Below are 22,877 nucleotides of genomic sequence, written 5' to 3'. Positions count from 1 at the left end.
TTCCAACGATACAAAACCAGAATAGAAAAAACAGATCAGGGCGCGAACCCAGAACACATGAGGCACATAATGAACATTTCTGTTTGGCTGAACTACAAGCCTCACTTACCTGCTGCAATAAATCTACCCCAGGCCCGGACCGTGTGGCATATGAAATGTTAAAACACCTGTCCACTGAAACCCAGAAAGCTCTCCTCTCTCTGTACAATCCCGGTCTTCCGGCGAGCTACCCTCAGCCTGGAAGGAAGCTATTGTTATCTCAATTTTAAAACAGGGCAAGGACCCGGCCTCAGTTTCCAGCTACAGGCCAATAGCGTTAACCAGCTGTCTTTGCAAGGTCTTTAAGAAAATGATGAACAGGCACCTGATGCACTTCCTTGAAATTAATGGCCTACTTGACTCATACCAGTGTGGGTTTCGAGAGGCTCGGTCCACCACCAACCACCTTGTCCGTATCGAGGCACGAATTCGCGACGCTTTTGTTCATAAGCAGTTTTTTTCTTTCTGTGTTCCTAGATATGGAAAAGGCATATGACACTACATGGCGCTTTGGCATATTGCAAGACCTGTCACATTTAGGTGTGCAGGGTAGAATGCTGACAATTATCGAAAGCTACCTGTCCAACCGTACATTCCGTGTGCGAGTTGGCACTGTCTTATCTCGAGTATTTGTCCAAGAAACAGGAGTGCCACAAGGAGGTGTATTGAGCTGCACACTTTTCATAGTTAAAATGAATTCCTTGCATTTGTCTCTCCCACGTAATATTTTTTACTGCATATATGTCGATGATGTACAGATTGGTCACAAATCGTGCAACATCTTATTGTGCCAATGTCAAGTTCAACTAGGGTTGAACAAGGTATCTTAATAGGCAAATGAGAATGGTCTTATACTCAACGTGCTAAAGAGCACTTGTGTCTCGTTCAGCCGAAAAGGGGCCTCTATCCTGACCCCGGCATTGACCTGCACGGTCAACCTCTGTCAGTAAAGATCGAGCACAAGTTTTTTGGTCTCATATTAGACACTAAACTAACCTTCATCCCACACATTAAGTATTTAAAGGACAGGTGCTTCAAAACAATGAACATTTTGAAAGTGTTGTCACGCACTACATGAGGTAGTGACACGGAATGTCCAATGAAATTATATAAAAGCCTCATATGCACACGCCTAGACTACGGTGTTATAATCTATTAGTCGGCAACACCATCAGGCTTGAAAATTCTCGACCCTGTCCACCATCTAGGCATCTACCTCTCTATGGGTGCTTTACGAACTAGCCCTGTGGAGAGCCTCTACGTGGATTCGAATGAATGGTCGCTCCACCTACAAAGATGTTTTCTGTCCTTTTTGTACTTTTTGAAGGTGAAGGCAGACAAGAAACACCCTTCCCATTTCACAATTAATGATTTGTTTTGTTCTGGCTTGTTCTTGAACCGTCCTTTGTTTAGGCAGCCCTACGCGCTCCGTGTAAGGGGCCTGGCCGAAGAAACAGGTGTGCTTCTTCTTGTACACAGTTGGCTCCTGCAGCATATCTGTCACCGTGGCAGTGGCAGCTTATAGACTGTGATGTCTCTTTTGTTGAAGTCACAGAGCATGCACCACTTGCACACATACATACATACTTCCTAGAACTACAACATAAACACACGTCCTGAATTCTTTACCAATGAGTCAAAGTCAAACACTTCTGTGTCATATGCAGCAGTAGGCCAATCCTTTTCCGAGGCCAGCGTTTTTCATCCTGATGTAAGCATTTTCACAGGAGAAGCTTACGCAATACTGGCGGTCGTAAAACATATCAAACAGATAAAATTACAAAGGCGGTAATATGCACAGATTCCCTAAGCGTGGTCAAAGCCTTGAAAACTCCTAAAAAACACAAGAACCCCGTGCTGGTGTCACTTTACTCACTTCTGTGCACACTGTACACATCAAAACAGCATGTCGTTGTCTGCTGGGTTCCAGGGCACCGTGATATACAAGGGAACGTTTTGGCCGACAATGTGGCAGCATCCGCCAACGACACTGCTCCCAATGCATCAATACCAATTCCTGCACTTGACTTGAAACATTTTCTAAAACGAAAGCTTAGGGGGTATTGGCAGAGCACGTGGGATAAACACATAGATAATAAACTCCATGATATTAAGCCGCAACTAGGTTATTGGCCGCCACTATCAAAATCACGACACACAGAAGTTACACTAACAAGGCTTAGAACAGGACATACACACTCTACACATTCATTTCTTCTATCTACTAGCAATCCACTATATTGTGAGAGATGTGGAGAAACCCTTACGGTTCTTCACATTCTCGTCCAGTGCAATGAGCTAGATGCTCTAAGAAAAAAGCATTTTTTACTGCCCTACCGACAGCAGCTCCCACTACACCCTGGGATGCTCATTGGTAGGGATCCACTTTTTCAACTGCAAACACTTTCCTCGTTTTTAAAAGATGTGCATACCTTTCACCCGATATTTTGAGGTCATCCATAGCACGACCTCTGTACCGTGGTCGTGGCTGCGGTGACTACATCTTCATCATGGTTTTATTATCATCACATTTTGCCATACACTTTCACTACACATATCTCACGCCACTGTCATGATTTTATTACTTCCATGTTCTAACCCGCGTCAGCGCGAGGAATTTCAAGGCCTTTTTACAGCCACGCATCATATCATTGTTCATATCTCTAGTCAATTGAAATGGCGCTCTTTGGCCATCAATTGGCCCTTGTGCCATTAAAAACTACTCATCATCTTCATCACTGCTGATCAGATGTGTGCGTGCATCTGTTAAATGTCGTGAAATGCTCATAAAGGAAGTGCCATTTTCAATACCGTTCCCTCATAAAGTTGACGAGTTACCGTAACAGTTCCACCCATCCTGAATGACACTGGGACGTTCCTTCGTTCGTCCCACAAGGAACTAGTTTCTGGAATGCCGTTTTAGGAACGCCATTCAGTACAACTCTGCTTTCAACTGAAACGAAGTAGCAGAGGCATCAGTTATGGGAAGGCTAGTCAGACATTTGCCCCCAACGAGGGGTCACATATCTTAGAAGCCCTAATGAGGGCTGCATTTTCTCCCAAAACAGTTGGTGTGAAATTCCAAATTTCGATCATGGCAAGTACAGGTTTTAAATGGTGTGCTACACCCTCAATGCACAGTTACAGCTGGACAATGTGAACTCCGCCACCAGAACCTCAGCATACTTACACATTACCTATAAAAGATGGTTGTAATAGCTGATTTCATCGAAAACCGTATAGACCTTTGCTCAGAATTAAAGGTTTGTCGGTATTACACGAAACGTTACATTTGGCTGAGCAGTGATGTTAGAATCCTTAGCGATATTACCAGGACAATAAGCTTACAACATGAAGTGAGTGACATGAAGTGAGAATGTGTCTGTATGGGAAAGTCAGCTATCAGATATACATGACAAGTTCTTTACTGGCCGACTGTGTTGCCCACTTAGGAGTAAATTAGAAACCTACACATCTGCAAGGTAGTGTTCTACTTATGTTGTGTAGGAACCATGCAAATATTGCGTTTCTGAGGTCATGTTTGTACCAATGGGAGAAGTTTGATAGATTTAGCTGTTACCTACATAGCAAGCAATGAACAATGGCTCCTGTGACATCTTTGTTCTACAATTTTTCATGAGTTCAAGCCTCCATGTTCTTTAGAATTTCTACCTTGTTAGAATTGGTAACACTGTAACATTGTGCATTTTGATGTGGTGGCGTTTTGAAATGCTAATTATTTTCGTTGCGACTAAGTGGTGAGCAGGAAGGAAGTCCCACATTACCCGACCGGATCATACAGTCCTGAGCTGATAATTCTAGCATAGGATTGAGAGGAAGGCAATGCTACGAAATAGCAGCCTAGAGATGCATTTTTGCAGGAATGAGAGCATCTCAAGTGTATGCCTTTATTTTTATAAATAAGCATAGTTTTATGTTAGAAATTTGAGATCCTTTCGCTGGTTTCTTTGCAGAACATGAATGCTGCTCCCGAAGTAATGATGAGGAATATTTGCGGAATGTAATCTTAACTTTGCTTGTGTAGGACTAAATATATTTCTTTTGAAAGTTGCTCCAGAAGGTGGTCTTTCTTTTATTATGTAACAATTTCAAGGGTAATAAACAAGCCAGCTGTACCACTAACAAAGACAAGGTGCAGTGCAGGTGTGCTTGTTCTAAGTACGAAGCACTTAAGGGGGCCAGGCTCTGATATGCTTTTGTGTACACTTTGGAACCAAATCGAGTATGAAGCAAATAGTGATTACACTGGATCGAACAAGAATAGTAATTGAATACTGTTTGAATAGTAAGTTGACAATTTTCAAAACAGTCTTAGAACACCACAACTTATTTGAAACAAATAGTCATAGATGTTTGCTAGAGACCATTTTATTTACTTTGACTCAAAATCATGCAATTACAAAAACTAAGGTAAGCTTGCATTCAGCCTTCGTAATATTTTGTAACTGAAAGTTCAAACACAACATTCACCAATGTGACACTTTGTGGCTTGATTTTACATAAGACTGGGGCACAAAAACTAAACAATTTTTAATCAAACACCAGGGATCTCACATGGTGTAATGAATGTAACGAAACAGACCAACCTGTCATCACAACGTGGCTTGAGCATCGAAAGCATCTAGCAGTTGGCGTTTAAATCTACATCTGCAAGAACCATTTATGCAAATGCAAAACGCGCATCTCTTGTTATTCAGGCAGCGGCGAGCAGTTATCACAAGATGAAGACAGGAGCTGAATAATGCGACACAGTTTCAGCATTGCAAGAAGTGAACTAGACTTGAGTTTTCAGGAGAGACGCTTTCGTGCGGCAATCAGTATAATGTTAACAGTCTCGTAAAAGCTTGGGCTATGTGCGGATTACTTTCGGGATTAAAAGAAAAAGAATTACTTTTAGCTGTATTAAAGTTTTGTTGTTTTGGGATTCATCCAGAGGGTGCAGATGAAGCAAATGTGGAGAGAAAGAAATAGATGTATAAAGATGGCAAAAGAAATAAATAAAAGTAAAGACAGAAATACAGGCAAGAAAAAAAAAGGAGAAAAAGAAAAACAGTGGCAGAAGGGAAAACTTCAAAAATCGTGAAGGCTGCCTAGCTTCACACTTTCCTTGGCACCCTAGTGCGAAGCTGCCTTAATTTTTCGTTAAATGGCAGGCTTAGCACATTCAACACGTTAAATGACACACTACATTAAAACCGACATTAAATATAAATGATATAGCCAAAGCACTGCACATTAGGTGGCTCGCCTTTGGTATTATTTGCCTTTTAATAAGTTCTGCTCAAGTAAAAAGTGGTGCTTTAGACATGTCCTCGGCAGGCATCTATATTGTTGTAAGGCATGAGTGAGGATTGCCAAGTCAAAAATGTGAAAAGCAGCCAAACAACAACGAAAAACTCTAGATGCATCTTACATTCTTTGTTGAAAGTAAGCTTTGGTGACATTTGTTACTGGGAAAACTCGCGCGGCCTCTGTGTTTCATCTAGACAGGATGAATCGCCAATCGATACCCCTGCTAGATATTTTCATTGCTCCACTTTGACGAATATTTTGTCGTTCCGTATATTCGTCTATAAATCAATCGCTGGGTTAAACACGCTCATTTCTTTTTTTGCACGTAAAAAATTTGGATTTTTGGAGTAAGTGAAAGAACTTGCATCGGATTGCCCATGCTCATGCTCATATCTTGAAAGCATTTCAGGTGCTGTACTCATTCGGCGGCCTTAAATATCTGTTACGGATGCTGCATAATATGAGCTACACATATTTCTATTCAATGTTTGCAATGTTTACTTATGGCCTATAATTCTGGCAACGATCCCTACCAGTAGCCCGGTCAATACTTTTCCCGCTCAAAAAATTTCCAGTTAGGCGCAAAACTGCCAAACCTGGCAACATTGTGGCAAGTGCTTGCAGCATTGCCGCCAGATAGCGCAAGCTTACCAGGTAAGTGCATCGAAATAGCAGAAAAGGAACACAGGCCCCTGTGGCTAGCATTCTTGGATATCAAGGGAGCGTCCGATAGCGTGGTTCAAGAGGAATTGTGGGGAATACTGGACACACTAGGCGTGAAACATGGTCACTAATCTTTTAAAGGGTATCTATAAAGGTAACAAGGTAGTTATAAAGTGGGAAAACAGGTATCCAAGCCTGCAGAGGTAAAACGGGGGCTTAGGCAGGGGTGCCCCCTGTCACCCTTATTATTCATGATGTACCTACAAGGATTAGAGGCAAAATTAGAGGAAAGTGGGCTGGGCTTCAACCTCTCTTTAGTCAAACAAGGAAAACTTATTGATCAGGCACTACCAGCATTAATGTACGCAGATGATATAGTGCTAATGGCCAACAAAAAGGAAGATTTGCAGAGATTGATGGACATCTGCGCTAATGAGGGAGATAGGTTAGATTTTAGATTCAGTAAGGAAAAATCAGCAGTCATGATTTTCAATGACAACGAAGGTAGTGAGCTTAGGATACAGGAGGTCACGCTAGAGATAACAGATAAATACAAATATCTGGGCGTATGGATAAGCAATGGGACTGAGTACCTGAAGGAACACGAAATATACGTGACGACTAAAGGTAACAGGAATGCAGCAGTGATGAAAAATAGGGCACTGTGGAATTACAATAGGTATGATGTTGTGAGAGGAATATGGAAAGGGGTCATGGTTCCTGGGCTGACGTTCGGCAATGCGGTCTTGTGCATGAGATCAGAAGTTCAAGCAAGATTAGAAACTAAGCAACGTGGAATAGGCAGGCTTGCTTTAGGAGCTCATGGGAATACACCAAATCAGAGAGTACAGGGTGATATGGGATGGACATCATTTGAGGGCAGGGAAGCTAGCAGCAAGATAAAATTTGAGAAGCGATTGAGAGAAATGAAGGAGGAGCGATGGGCTAGGAAGGTTTTCAGCTACTTGTACATGAAGAATGTCGACACAAAATGGAGGAAGCGAACCAGGAAGTTGACTGGTAAATACTTAGAAAACAGCAGGTGGCCAAACCAAAAAGAACTATCGGTTAAGAAGAAAGTGAAGGAAACGGAGACTGACATGTTGAAAATGGGCATGATTAAGAAGTCTGCGCTAGAGATCTATCGAACTTTTAAGCAGGAAATTGCCAAGGAAAGAATCTATGATAGTACTCGGGGTAGTTCTCTACTGTTTGAGGCAAGGACGGGAGTACTGCGAACCAAGACATATCGGGCCAAATACGAAGGGGTAGACGCAGTATGCAGTGCGTGTGGAGAGGAAGAAGAAACTGCCGAACACTTGATAACGTTCTGTAAAAGGCTTCACCCTATAGTTCAGGATGATGGCGCAGAGTTTTTCAAAGCACTGGGGTTTAGGGACCGGGAGGGCAAAATAGACTTTAAGCAAGTAGACTTAACTAGAAGGAGGTTATCTGATAGGTGGCTAAAGTCAAGGCACGGGTGAAAATTAAACTCTTCACTGCAAAGTACGAATCCTCAAACTCACATTTTAAGGAAAAAATAAATAAATATAGTTTTGGGTTCATTAAGTATTACGGCTTGGTGGCGCTAGCCACCGCCCGATCTAAAGGGTACAGCCATATCCATCCATCCATCCATCCATCCATCCATCCATCCATCCATCCATCCATCCATCCATCCATCCATCCATCCCTCCATCCATCCATCCATCCATCCTCCATCCCTCCATCCATCCATCCATCCATCCATCCATCCGTCCGTCCGTCCGTCCAGCCATCCGTCCGTCCGTCCGTCCAGCCATCCGTCCGTCCATCCATCCATCCATCCATCCTCCATCCCTCCATCCATCCATCCATCCGTCCGTCCGTCCGTCCGTCCGTCCGTCCATCCATCCATCCATCCATCCATCCATCCGCCCGTCCGTCCGTCCGTCCGTCCGTCCGTCCATCCATCCATCCATCCATCCATCCATCCATCCATCCATCCGTCCGTCCGTCCGTCCGTCCGTCCATCCGTCCGTCCGTCCATCCATCCATCCATCCATCCATCCGTGTTCAGCACCCCTCGGCTGAGTGGGACTATGGAAATCGTAAAAGCCGCTCGACTGGTTCAGAGAATACTGAACGGAACAATACAGTTACTGGAGCAAATTTGGGCCCCACGATTGTTTTTCAAATTTTATTTCAAATCAGGATTTCATTGTCATCGAAATGAAAATGGAATCCGTTAAAAGGAAAGCAAAATGGTCCTTGTGTTCTGATATATGTTCTCCCTAGTGATTTTTCTTCATTTGCGCCACTGGTCGACGGAAAGAACGACCTTACTAAGACTGTCGTGTTCCTTTGTTTTGTAAAGCTGTCTTCACGCTTTGCTAGTGAGCCAAGCGAGAAAGCTCGCTTATCAAAACTTACTAAAATATGCACGTTGGTATACCTACGTAGAAGCGTGACGGTTGAGGCTAGCTCCATTCCCCTTCCCCTGTGAACCGCTGCTGAGGTGTCGCACTTAGCTGCAGACAGTTGCGGGGTTCACTGTTCTTTTCTTTTCCAATTTTAGAAACCACTTCCCCCCCCCCCCCCCGGTTTAGGCTAGTGGGCATGGTATGACGATTGTTACAGCGCGAGATCAGAACGATGACGAAGGGACCAGAAGAATGCAAGCGCACGTCTTCTTTTTGTCTCTTTGTCGTCGTCCTGATCTCGTGCTATAACAATCGTTGGCATACTGCTTCAAAAATGGCGTTTAGCGTTGTGGGGACCGGGCCTGGGTGCAATCCACACGGGATGTTTTGGTGACACTTGCTTCAGTCCTTGACCTGAATCGAAGCGACGTACACGCCCCAGAAACTCTGCTACTGTCGGTTTGTCAATAATTTAAGTAGCTGCCTTTCTCTCCCTCCGTTCGTTTGTTAGTTGTATATTTATCTGTTTACTCCGCTTGAAATGGAGGGCTTCGACAAACACTGATTTTTTTTCTTTTTCTGGCTGCTGCTGCACAGTCTATAGCAGCATGGAACAACTAAAAGAAAATAGTGCGTGGGTCGTGCCCCTTTTCGGAGAAGTGCGCATCGCAACACATCTCATTTGTTAGTTTGTCCGGAGCCGGGTTATCCCCAAATTGGTGGTCCTATAATTCTGGCAACGAATATTTATGACGCATTGAGGTAACCTCGTTTATATGTCACGGAAATAGTTTATCTCTCGGAGCACGCGGCTACAGAACGCAGCGGCAGAGATCGAGCAGACGTTTTGGACGTGAATTTGTGTTCATTTTGCAGAGAGTTTTTGACGTTGTTTGTTGAAACCCTTGGCACCGCCGTGGTGGCTTAGTGGCTATATGAGACTCGGCTGCTGACGCGCAGGTCACGGGATCGAATCCCGGCTGTGCCGACTGCATTTTCAATGGAGACGGAAATGCTTGAGGCCCGTGTGCTCAGATTTGGGTGCACGTTAAAGAACTTGAAGTGATAAAAATTTTCGGAGCCTTCCACTAAGGCGTCTCTCATGATCATATGGTGGTTTTGGGCCGTTAAACACCACATAATACTATAATGTTAAAACCCTTGCTCGAGTTCAATCTATCCACTCTGCATCCTGTACTCGCTGTTGTATTTCTCCGGAGACGCCGCCACCTTTTCCAAGAGGCATTTTTAATCTTTATTTTTGATGTCCCCTCTTTTTCGTGTTCTAGACTGCAGTTATCAGTTTCCAGAACAAAGTTTGGTTTCTAGCGATGTTCGTTTCTTCGCATTGTGAATTTTTTTTCTGCGTATGGCCCACAAGGAAACATCTGTCGACTTCTGCCGGGTAGCGAAAAAAAAAAAAAAAGATCGTGGGGTGGGAAGCGCGGGCCATCCCTAGCTATGCCACTGGCAGATAGTTTTTCAAACCAGGCACACTTTTGCAATTTTTCAACTATATGACGTGGGTGCTGAGCTTGATTTTCTCCTTATATAACGATGTCTGCTGATAATGTGCGAGCCATTAAGACACCCTGAACCGCGAAGACCGTTTTATAAGTAAAGAAAAAAAAATAGCGGAGAACGTAACTTATTGCGAATGTGCCGAGGCTGTCAGGACACTTGCACTTGGAGGTGCATAACACGCATGCGCATAATATTGATCTTTCCTCCGACGTGCTGCGTTCTACGGCGCTGCTTGCTTTAAGTCTACTGCAATATCTGTTCAAGGAAACCGCGTATCAGACGGCTGTCGCAGTTAAGATTCTGCGCGCTTGCACATCGTCGGATCATCTCGTTACCTTACGAGATAATACGTTACCTTACGTTACCTTACGATATAATAGCTACGCGATATCCCGCGCTCAGCGCTCGTGTGATATTCTTAAAAAATTGAAAAGGTGCACATATGTAGAACAAGAAAGAAAGAACACTAAACACAATTTGAAGCTACTTCTAATGCGACCTGCGTCAACCTTTTGAAAAAATGCATTGCTTTAAAATAGTTTGAAAATTTCATGCCCGTTCCATTTAATACCACTGCTGTACAGCCAAACCCTGAAACTCACTTTAAAAGTCTTACCGCATTCACTAATAGCGCGTTTGTCGATAATTTGTTGAGTGTTGAAGTCAAGCATACGTTGGGGGGTAGAACAACTGAGCGACATGATGCGTCAAGTGGCCAACGTGGACTTCCCAGAGTGGATGGTATAAGTATGCGACTTTTTTTACATAGTTGCGCTTATTTGACAAAATGACTGCCGTAATTTTCTTTTAGAACGACAACTTTATTAGAATTCGATATGTTAAGGAATGAGTAAACTTATTAAACTTCCCTTCCGTTTTAGCGTCTTTCGTGCTGTAATAGCATAAAGGGTTAGGCGAGTTGACATGAACACATTTTGGGAAAGCTTCAGCGTGCACACGACAGACGAAGGCTTAAGGAAAGACTTTTGTGACGCTCATTTACTTGATGCCTCCGCGGCATCTGGCAACTCTGGCGGTTTTCGTTCTTTTTTTTTTTTGGAGGGGGGGGGGTGGTAGTTGGGATAGCTAGTTTTCACAGCACTGCGCGACTCGCACTATTGTGTGAGACACGAAGCCCTGCGATCACATTTGTTGCGGAGGGCAAGGATTTCTCAGACCCTGACTTTTCTAATGGTTATATAGTGTGAGAAAAACGCAGATATACTCTCATTGATCATCCTGGTGATGTGCCTTTTTCATAACGTTGTCGGAAAAAAAAACAACCTGTGATTTCTTCAGTGGATAACCGGGTAGATTTTCTTCGTTGTAACTATACACTCTCAGCGCACTGTTAATTTACAAAACATTATCAAACACTGATAATTTGATAAGAAGTGTACTCGTGAAGCTGACAGTTTAAAAAAGTATGTAACAATTACGTAAGCTGTGACGGATACTTACTTTCTTATTTATATTTGGCAGACTATGGGAGGTAGGCTACGTTAGAGCCGGCTATCCCAACATCATGACAGTATACAACGTGCGTATGTACACACACACACACACACACACACACACACACACACACACACACACACACACACACACACACACACACGCACACGCACACGCACACGCACACACGCACACGCGCACACGCGCGCACACACACGCGCACACACGCGCACACACGCACACACACACACACACGCACACACACACACACACACACACACACACACACAGAGAGAGAGAAAGAGAGAGAGAGATTATTTATTTTTCGACCTTGAATGGCGTGGATGGTTTCGAGTCTTTCCGCAATTCCTGTAGGCAGCAGGGCCACCCTGAGCTCATTCATTTTTATCTAAATGAGCAAGCAGCATACAGCTCTTAAATGCGTCTACAAGGAATTACCACCGAGCATGTACGGGTGACCGAAGCATACACGACAGTGAAAAAAAAAAAAAAGTGGGGCAAACGTGAGCCGAAATTCGAATGCGATGATATGGTCACCGGTATAGCTGTGCCCAGGTGTTGGAAATACTGTGTAGATCGAGTCGTTATGATTTTCTTTATTATTTTTTTCTCGCCGACATCTCGGAATTAGTTGCATCCCACAGCCAGCTCGCTCACCTACTCCGACCTTCTGCACCAGAGTTGCGCGCCCCGCCGTGGTGGTCTAGTGGCTAAGGTACTCGGCCGCTGACCCGCAGGTCGCGGGTTCAAATCCCGGCTGCGGCGGCTGCATTTCCGATGGAGGCGGAAATGGTATAGGCCCGTGTGCTCAGATTTGGGTGCACGTTAAAGAACCCCAGGTGGTCGAAATTTCCGGAGTCCTCCACTATGGCGTCTCTCATAATCTTGTGGTGGTTTTGGGACGTTAAACCACACGAATCAATAATCAATCAGCACCAGAGTTGCGAGGTGCCGCCGCGAAGCAGACAAGCAAACCTCACCGAAAACAAGCCCCGAAAAATTGGCGGCGCTTCTCCGAATAAACCCAAATTATTGTAATGTTAAAAAAAATGTTCCTATTTTTGAAAATTTCGTTGTACGGAAAAAATAATACTGCGAATACATCTGGAAGGTGTACACACATTTATTTTGCATAATGAGAATAGGTAGTGAATAAAGGCAAGAATTTTTCTAGCCTTACACACAGTCATCGTCACCGACATATAGCAGATCAGGATAATATATATATATATATATATATATATATATATATATATATATATATATATATATATTGTAATGAATTAATGAATCTGAGTAACGGACGCTCTGCTGGCAACGAAGAAGACGATGATGATCGGTGGCTGCAGTAGTAGCTCGCGCACGCCGCTCGCCATTAGCCAGACCTGCCTGATAAAGGACATTTTGCCAAGCTACGTATGAACCTTTCTCGACGTACAACACCTCTATTTTAAGTGGTGGAGGAGCGGGGGTTCCCATCAACCTGGAACTTCGCAATCGGACGCTACCCTCACCGTTCACCATGACTGCTCCTGGCCCTTCTCAAGCTGCCTCACCAACGACAGTCTACTGTACTGGCGCGCCTCGGCAACGCGACCCACCAATTTTTCGCGGCAACGATGAACAAGACGTCGAGGACTGGCTCGTCGAGTACGAAATCGTAAGTGCTTCCAACAAGTGGAACGCCTGCGACCAGCTCACAAACGTGCGCTTTTACCTCGCTGATGTGGCCAGCCTCTGGTTTAAGAACCACCAAGGCGAAATTACCAACTGGTCCGCCTTCAAGACCACCATCTCCGCGGTCTTCGGCCGTCCCACCGTGCGCCGGCTTCGCGCGGAACAGCGTCTCCGTAGTCGAGTCCAGCGCAGGGACGAGACCTTTACGAGTTACATTGAAGATGTCTTGTCCCTTTGCAAGCGCGTCGATGAATCTCTAACCGAACGCGACAAAATCAAGCACATCATCAAAGGAGTTGACGACGACACCTTCCAGATGCTCGTCGCTAGGAATCCACAGACCGTCACCGATGTTGTCCACCTCTGTCAGGAGTACGACGAGTTGCGTAAGCAGCGTGTCTCGACGCGCAGGGCCGCAGAAGATACGGCTGAAGTTTTCGCCTTCGTACATGACGTCGCTGCTGATCACACCGTCTTACTGCCACAAATCAATTCATTTGTGAGGAAGTTGCGCGTCAGCTTTCTCTTGTGGCCGGAGCATCCGCGCCAGTGACTTCGTTAGACCCACGTCTACGCCAGGTCATTGAGACACAGGTCACGCAAGCACTGCCTCCATCGCCACCTGTCCCTACGCCGCTGACCTACGCTGCCGTCGTTGCTAGACCCCCAGCCCCACCTGTCTCTGGCGCATACCGGGGCACCGGGTCCTCCTACCCTACGACGCTGCCTACATACACGGCACCCCATCCCGTTTCGCCCCCTGCACCTTCTGTCGTTAACCCATGGCGCACCTTGGATAATCGACCCATCTGTTTCGCATGCGGTTTCGTGGGACATATAGCACGCTACTGTCGCCGTCGCAACTTCCAGCCTCCAGACCATGGGAATTCTGCAAATTACCAGGCTGCCCAGAATCCCCGGCGACCATCTTCTCCTATCACCGACTCATTGTCCCCACGACGCCCCGTCGATTCTCGCCGGTCATTACCACCCCGCCGCCGATCTGTCTCCCCGATGCTTCGGCGCACGAGCCCCGCTCGAGAGGAAAACTGACAGCTGCAGTTCCGGAGGCAAGAACTGCGTCGTCGTCGAACTTTCTAAGACCTCCTCTTTGTCCGTCCAACGAAATTGATGTGCTAGTAGAAGGTGTTGCTGTACGTGCACTTGTCGACACAGGCGCCGTCGTTTCTGTAATTAGTGAAAAACTGTGTCGCGATTTGAGAAAAGTTACAACGCCGCTTACGAATCTTGCTCTGCGTACAGCCACCTCCCATTTCATCGCGCCGACAGCTCAGTGCACAGCACGCGTTCTTAATCAAGATGTTTGGTACGCCGTCAACTTTGTTGTTCTCCCACGTTCATCTTACGACGTGATACTAGGATGGGATTTCCTTTCTACCCATCAGGCTCTCGTCGACTGCGCTCGTGCCGAACTCACGTTGACGAATCCGTGCCTTGATATCGACCACCACAGTCCCTCGAAAGTGTTTGCCGCAGCTGACGTCCGCATCGCGCCGTTGTCCACCGTCCTAGTGCCTGTGTTTTCCCCTGCTGCCACTAACTCGACGCTCCTGTTCCAACCAACTATAGCTAGTGTGCAACACCGAACCATCGTCCTCCCGTTTGCCGTCATCAACTTTTCCAATGGTTCGGCGGTACTTTATGCGTGCAACGTTTCTGCTTGCCCGTACATCCTGCTACGCGGTGAGTGTCTGGGAAGCCTCGAGACCTTAAATTGTATTTTCGAAGACCCGATCTATCCAGACAAGCCATTTCTACCGACTTGTGCCATTACACCCGCAACTGACGCTAATGAACCTATGGATGTATTCCGCAAGTCCATCGATTGTAACCTCACGCCTGGGCAGCAGAAACAGCTGATCAAGCTCCTACAGCGTTTTCGAGCCTCGTTTGACCACAATCAGCCTTCCTTAGGTCGAGCGTCATCTGTTGTACACCGTATAGATACCGGTCAAGAGACGCCATTACGGCAGCGTCCATATCGTGTGTCAACTACCGAACGCCGTGCCATCAATGAACAGGTTGACGACATGCTGACACGTGGCATAATCGAACCGTCAAGCAGTCGCTGGGCCTCTCCAGTTGTGTTGGTGAAGAAGAAGGACGGATCCATCAGGTTTTGCGTGGACTACCGGCGTCTCAACCGAATCACGCGCAAGGATGTCTATCCGCTGCCACGCATCGACGATGCCTTGGACTGCCTACAGGGAGCCGAATTTTTCTCTTCTTTAGATCTCCGCTCTGGATACTGGCAGGTACCCATGGCAGAGGCCGATCGTGAAAAAACTGCTTTCATCACGCCCAACGGGCTTTACGAATTCACAGTGATGCCCTTCGGCCTCTGCAACGCGCCAGCTACTTTCGAGCGGATGATGGACTCTATCCTTCGAGGCCTCAAATGGAACGTTTGCCTTTGTTATTTAGATGATATTGTCGTCTTTTCAACTGATTTTGCAACCCATTTAATCCGCCTCGAGAAAGTCCTCGCGTGTATTTCTGCCGCGGGGCTGCAACTGAATCTGAAGAAGTGCAATTTCGCCGCTCGAAAGCTTACGATCCTTGGCCACGTGGTTTCAAAAGACGGCATTCTTCCTGACCCTGCCAAACTTACAGCCGTTTCAGCGTTTCCCAACCCGACCACCATGAAAGAGCTCCGAAGCTTCATAGGCCTTTGCTCTTACTTCCGGTGCTTCGTCCGCAATTTCGCGACGATCATCGCTCCTTTGACCAAGCTCCTCGCCGGCTCCAGAGACCTTTCAGCCTGGTCTGCCACCTGTGACGACTCTTTCAATGAACTGCGCCGCCTCCTCACGTCGCCGCCTATTCTGCGACACTACGACCCATCGGCACCCACAGAGATCCACACCGACGCTAGTGGTGTCGGGCTAGGCGCTATTCTTGCACAGAAGAAAGACGGCTTCCAAGAGTACGTGGTTGCCTACGCAAGCCGAACTGTTAGCAAAGCCGAAAGCAACTATTCTGTCACTGAAAAGGAATGCCTCGCCATTATTTAGGCGATAGAAAAATTTCGACCTTACGTGTACGGGCGCCCTTTTGACGTCGTGACTGACCACCACGCCCTCTGCTGGTTGTCGTCATTGAAGGATCCAAGCGGTCGCCTCGCCCGATGGGCATTACGCCTCCAAGAATATAATATTCGCGTGGTCTATCGCTCCGGCCGGAAACATTCGGACGCAGACGCCCTATCCCGTTCGCCTCTACCCCCTGACCCGGACTGCTGCGAAAGTATAACCTGTGATGCCACTGCCATCACCATCGCCGACATGCCATCTGAGCAAGGACCCTTGGGTTGCTTCGATTCTAGACATCCTGGCTGGGCGGACGGCTTCCCCCCCTTCTCGCACGTTGCGTCGGCAAGTGGAGCACTTCGCCACTCGCGACGACGTGCTGTACCGACGCAACTACGCACCCGGTGGACGTCAGTGGCTACTCGTGATTCCACGTCATCTGCGATCCGAAATTTGTTTCACGTTTCATGACGACCCCCAATGTGGCCACGCAGGTTTCCTGAAAACTTATTCTCGCATACGTCTCCGATATTACTGGCGTGGCATGTACCGTTTTATACGACAATACGTTCGGGCCTGCTCGACGTGCCAGAGACGAAAAACTCCCCCTTGTCACGCCAGCGGTACCTTGCTACTCTTACCATGCCCATCCCGACCATTCGACCGCATCGGCATCGATATCTATGGTCCCCTTCCCAACACTGCTGACGGTAACCGCTGGATCATAGTTGCCGTCGACCATCTCACGCGGTATGCCGAAACTTCATCCCTTCCCTCGTCTACAGCAAAAGACGTTGCGACTTTCGTTCTTCACAACATCGTATTACGTCATGGAGCACCTCGGGAGTTACTGAGCGATCGTGGTCGCGTATTCTTGTCAGACGTCATCACAGCATTGCTGCGTGAGTGCCACGTCGTTCACCGCACTACAAGTGCCTATCATCCCCAGACCAATGGAATGACAGAGCGCTTCAACCGCACCCTTGGTGACATGCTGTCTATGTATATCTCGTCAGACCACTCCAATTGGGACCGAGTGCTCCCGTTTATCACGTTCGCATATAATACCGCCATTCAAAGCACTACTGGGTTCTCTCCTTTTTTCCTCCTTTACGGACGCGAACCTTCTTGCACTATGGACACCATTCTTTCGTACAAACCTGACTCCTCAGAGTCCACGACTTTGTCTCAAGCCGCTACATACGCTGAGGAATGCCGCCAACTGGCAAGATCATTCACAACCCAAGACCAAGGACGCCAAAAGCACCACCATGACGCATCAAATAACACCACTTCCTACGATCCAGGTTCACTCGTCTGGCTGCATGTTCCCTCTGCTACACCTGGCCTTTCTACCAAGTTGGTCCCCAAGTATCACGGCCTATATCGTGTGCTACAGAAAACGTCACCGGTGAATTACCTCATCGAGCCACTGGAACCATCTTCTGACCAACGTCGTCGTGGCCAGGAAATTGTCCACGTCTCGAGACTTAAGCCCTGCTACGACCCTCCCGTGTTTACTTGTCCATAGGTCGCCAGGATGGCTCCTTATTTCGCGGGGAGTAATTGTAATGAATTAATGAATCTGAGTAACGGACGCTCTGCTGGCAACGAAGAAGACGATGATGATCGGTGGCTGCAGTAGTAGCTCGCGCACGCCGCTCGCCATTAGCCAGACCTGCCTGATAAAGGACATTTTGCCAAGCTACGTCTGAATCTTTCTCGACGTACAACACCTCTATTTTAATATATATATATTAGGAAAAAGGAGCACACTTCCGAAAATTTGATAGTTGTTTACTCTACGTTTCAGCCGTGCTACTACTACGAAGACTACTACTACGACGTACTACTACTACTACTGCTGCTACTACATTTATCACATACATAGCAGACGCAAGACCCACGGCATAAGGAGCTGCTGCTACTTCTTTTATCATATACAAAGAGGACGCACGACCCGCGGCATAAGGATCGAGTTTCGCCCCTAAAAAATATACATTATCTCCCACTAAATAGAACCATCAACAGCATGCGAAGTAGTGCAAGGGGTCGACTTGCGTTCATCACGGGTACCTTGCCCGATGTTAACGCGTCGTTTCAAGTGGAGCACACGATGAATTCACTGTAGTTCCTGTTGCTGCTACTCGTCCCAAATTCATAGTACGCCATGCGGGCTCATCGCCATGCCACTCGGGAGCACGTGGGTTCATCAGAATCTCGTTTCCCGATGCCATCACGTAATTGTTGAAAGAGTGTAAGGCGAAGAGGCCACAGCGACTTACGCAGGCCCGAACGCGCCAGCGCTTGCCAGCGCTCTCTGATTAGGATACGAACTGTTCGTTCATCGCGCATCTACAGAATCTCGTTCCCCGACTCTTATCACATGATTACTGAGAGGGTGTAAGGAGAAGAAGCCACAGCGTCTTACCCAGCCCAGGCCGGGACCAACATCCTTTGTCGGAACGCGCAAGCACGTGAGCGCGTTCTGGCAGTGCTTAGGCCTGCTGTTGCGCATGCGCGGTGAGGTTGGTCACGCCGCACAACACCGGATTCAACTCCGCCATAAGCTGTTTCTCACCTAAACTTTGCAGGGTAAGGTTGATCCTCGCAGCCTCCTCCTCTCTCCCAGCTGGCTACACCGGAGGCAACTGCACCGTAAGTTATATAACTTGATATTATAGGCGAAGCAGCTCTGACTAACCTTTGTAACGCTGTACCTCCGTGCGTCCGTACGAACGCACCGCAATGTGCTCCCCTCGCCGCAAGTATTGGAGCGGTGCCAAGTAATTCACGCCGCAGCGGCGCGTTGACGTTACGCTTCCCTCACCGTACGCGCAGACATCACACTCTTCCTCGCTTGCCACGTGCTCTCCGCAGTGCCCACAGCTTCCGCCTCGCCCGTTCGCTCGCGACACGTGCCGCAACCGCCACTCGCTACACCGCTGACTCGTCGGTTCACGCACAATAAATCTGAAGCGCGCCTCACGTACACGTTGAAGCTTGTCGTACGTGTCACCTCTTTCTCGCTTCACCATCTTAACCGCTCGTAATGCTTGAGCGCACATCGAGGGGTAACACTCTTTCGACGCTGAAAGACGACGCTCATTTGCCCGCTGGAGCGAGCAGGCCTAACCCAATCGTCGCCGGCGTTGCGAGGGCTAACGAAACCAATGGCGTTCGCGAATGGCGCCGCCACGCCTGCAACACCAACGATGCGAGAGCCAAGGAAGCCGAACGCAAGCGTCGGTAGCGGAAGACCGACGACACCAACGGGACGCGAGTCAAGATCGCTTATTGCGTCCGAGCGCAAGGCTGCTTCGCATCCCATCAGGATTCCTTTTGTGAAGATGGTATAAAATTTTTGAACATTCTGCGTCCTACTACATAAAAAAAAGCCCACAAGTCGGCGAGAGAACGCGGGACCACAGACGGGTAGCGAAATTGGAACAACCCCGCTACGCACATCTAAGCGCCGTAGCGTGCACTCTCTCTTCTTTCAAAAAGTGGTTTGTTCCGGTTTTATCACTGCATTTATTCCTTGTATACCGGATTGCAGTTGAGATTACCCATCCAGAGACACGCATTTTATCTTCTTCAAGTCCCGCGCTTGCAGAGTCATGCAGGATTAGCAAATGACAGGCTTGCTTTGTCGCAATCCCTGCTGGGGCACGCGCTGCTTACAGAACACTCAGATTGTATAAAAAAGAAGGGACGGTCGCGAGACTGGGGGAATCATTCGCGACGCACCCCGTAGCGTTATCTCCTTGCCTTTCGCAGTCTTCTTTCTTTCTTTCTTTCTTTCTTTCTTTCTTTCTTTCTTTCTTTCTTTCTTTCTTTCTTTCTTTCTTTCTTTCTTTCTTTCTTTCTTTCTTTCTTTCTTTCTTTCTTTCTTTCTTTCTTTCTTTCTTTATTTCTTTCTTTCTTTCTAGTTTGTGAGCTATCCGGAATCCCGCTTGATAGGATGGCAACGTTGCGAAAGGCGCCAGTAACCGGATGAATGGACGGAGCTCAGTTCCACGCGCCAATTTCGCGCGTACAGATGCTGATCACCGCGAGATGGCTGCACCGTTGTGTGAAAGTCATGTGCAAGTGTGCATGCAACTTTGCAAATCTCGGTGGAAGTGCATGCGCGCGAGGCATCATGCGCCGATTACAGCTGTTCAGAGGCATTTTTAAGTGGACATAAAGTGATACACATTACAAAAAATATATATATATTTAGGCGGGTGCTGTCTGGGTTGTTATCAGAGCCTGGATATGGTCTTCGATATAGATGCAGACACAGTTTTTTCTGTAGATGTCTTCATTGAGCATGCAACTCACATTTAGCTCTCATGACGAGGGATGGGCCACGGATGTTGGGTGTGTGTAATCCAAATAATTAGTTGTAGTTGTGTGTAACATTGATAGAGAACGTATTTATTGGATCAGGTGAAAGTAAAGGCAGCATTCATTCATGGCTGCAGGTATAGACCTATAGGTGAAGAAAAAATTCTAAAAAACGGCTAAAAAAAGTGGGGGTTTAAAAGGCGTGCGATGATTGAGATGGTTGAGTCACTTACGTGGCAGATTTTCAAAGCTGTTAGTTGCCTCTTTTTGCGGCACATGCCCCTCTTTCTGCACAGACCTCGCGTACCCGGCAGCTCCTCACCGATGGTCTATCAACTGCTCTGCGAATCTGTGATGAAAAGAATAACAACAATAAAGAGGACACGCCACACGCAGTCCGCACATGCTGTACAGTGTGTGGAAATGAAAAGAAGAGAAAAGTGATCCCCGTAACTGTCTCTTAAAGGGAGGACACCTCAACAGTAGCTCACGAGGGGTGGGGGTAAAGGATCCGGGATTAAAAGGATAGGATTAAAAGGTAAAGAGATAGAGAGAGGAAGGAAAGAGTGAGCCGCAGAGACAGTGAACGACAGAAAATGACGTAAATAAGGAGGAGATAGGTAAGATTGACACGGTTGCAGGAGACTGAGGACGGGGCACCACTGGGCGAGAGCTCTTGTTGGCGTCACGAGATGGCGTAGGGAGAGCCCAGTCGGCCAGAGCTGCGCTGTTGTCGGAGATCGTTGGGGCACAACCGGTCGGCACGAAATCCACAGAGCGAGTCTCCGAACAGTGGCGGTTCATTGGATGTGAGGTTTCGCAAGGGTTCTCGTGAGCCTTCGTGTAGGCACGTGAAAAAATGAATAACAAAACAAAGAAGCTGCTGGCCCTTCTTTACGTGACCGAATGAAAAATCTTCGTCATTTGGAGGTTATTGGGTGCTCTTGAAGGGTTTATTTCCTTCGCGTCTTTTTTGAAAACAATTGCGTAGGATTTGCGAAGCCTCCATGACGAGTACTTGAGATGCTGCAGGGCACACGAGAGCTCGTTACTAATTGTCGCAATTATCAAAAAAGTCAGGCGTAATTTAAGATTTTTGATTAACTGGTGCGCTAATACTGCCCCTAGCAAACACGCTCTTGCAATAGAATTTTTGAATTTGATCTCTAGGAGGAGAGTCGCCGAGAGGATCTATTTTCGTAAGTATGATGTCTTCAAATAACGAGGCGAAGCAAAACACCGGGGATCATTAGCTTACTATTTTTAATTTGACGTGTAGAATGGTTGACGGTGGTGATGCGTTCTCATCGAGAGGAAACTGAGGAAACTATCAACAAGACAGATGAGAGTATACCTGCCAGCTACACCCATTCAATACGTCACAGCGACATGCGGCTTATTCCTGTTTAGTGTGCACAAGGAACCCGTATATCAGTTCCGAAACGTCTCTGGATTTTTGTACCTTGAAGCAGTCAGTGAACGCGTCTACATCTTCATTCTTGAGTCTGTAGTGTCCTTTGTCGAGAGAATAGAAAGTGACTGTTAGCTGACTTTGAGAATTAGTGTAAATTTCAGGCCCTGTGCTGCGCTACGATATTTGGCTCGAATATTCTCGGGAGCATCGACTACCGATCGGCAGCGTTTTCTGACCATGCTCAAAAAGTGTTGCAGGGTTCCCTCAAAGAGTTCTGCTGTTGGCGGGGTGTGGCGCTGTACGCCGTTGAAACCCTCGCATCATCATCATCATTATGGATCAGCTTACCTCTGACCAGGGGACGGCATGTGAGGACGTCGTGTGTGACGTCATTATGACGTCGTGATGAGACCTTGATATATAGCGGTCACTGTCGTTACTATCACGTCATTCTTGATCACGTGATCTATAACCCTGTAGTGCATACTGTATCACATTTGATACGTTGTGATTATAAAGCCACAGAAAAAAAAAACTTTGCAAAGCTTTACGGAAGAGTAGTTATTGCATATTTAGGATGTCATGAAGTTACACTGATTACACATGCATTAATTTGGTCATTTAAAAATAAAATGATTAGGTTATGCCTGAAATCAAACTTTACTCATATTTTTCTTAGAACGAACTCCACAAGAAGACTAAAAATGATCTGTTCTCGCAATTATTCGCAAGGTATAACTGCGTGTGCTCGCTACAGAGAAATATATTAAAATGAAGTGACGCGCTCCATAGTGTGATGTTATCGTGACTGTATCATGACGTTATCAATGTGTACTTGGCCATTTGCACCTTTCGTGTGGACCCCCTGCGGCCACTTCTAGCGTTTTGAATGAAACGTGCAGCCATGTACTTGCACTAGTCCTCGTGCTTGCCTACTCGTTCCCCTTTCTTTTTTCGATAGTCGTCCTGCTGTCTCGCTGCTCGCAG

General features: G+C 46.9%; 1 protein-coding gene across 3 annotated transcripts in view; it reads left to right on the top strand.

Annotated features, from left to right (window-relative positions):
- The window catches only part of mRpL42 (mitochondrial ribosomal protein L42), a 220,404-nt gene that overhangs the window by 20,943 nt on the left and 176,584 nt on the right, over nt 1-22,877 (top strand). The window contains exon 7 of one of the 3 annotated variants that reach the window (XM_075895799.1): nt 4,014-4,189. The exons of the other annotated variants lie outside the window; for them this stretch is intronic. The gene's annotated coding sequence lies outside the window, so the exon portion shown is untranslated. Of the gene's footprint in view, nt 1-4,013; nt 4,190-22,877 lie in introns of those variants that run through there. 3 annotated transcript variants of the gene reach the window in all.

This window comes from Rhipicephalus microplus, chromosome 5 (assembly GCF_043290135.1).
Source record: "Rhipicephalus microplus isolate Deutch F79 chromosome 5, USDA_Rmic, whole genome shotgun sequence".
Lineage (NCBI taxonomy): Eukaryota > Metazoa > Arthropoda > Arachnida > Ixodida > Ixodidae > Rhipicephalus > Rhipicephalus microplus.
The sequence above is the reverse complement of the archived record's forward strand: the minus strand, read 5'-3'. Positions and strand labels throughout refer to the sequence as shown.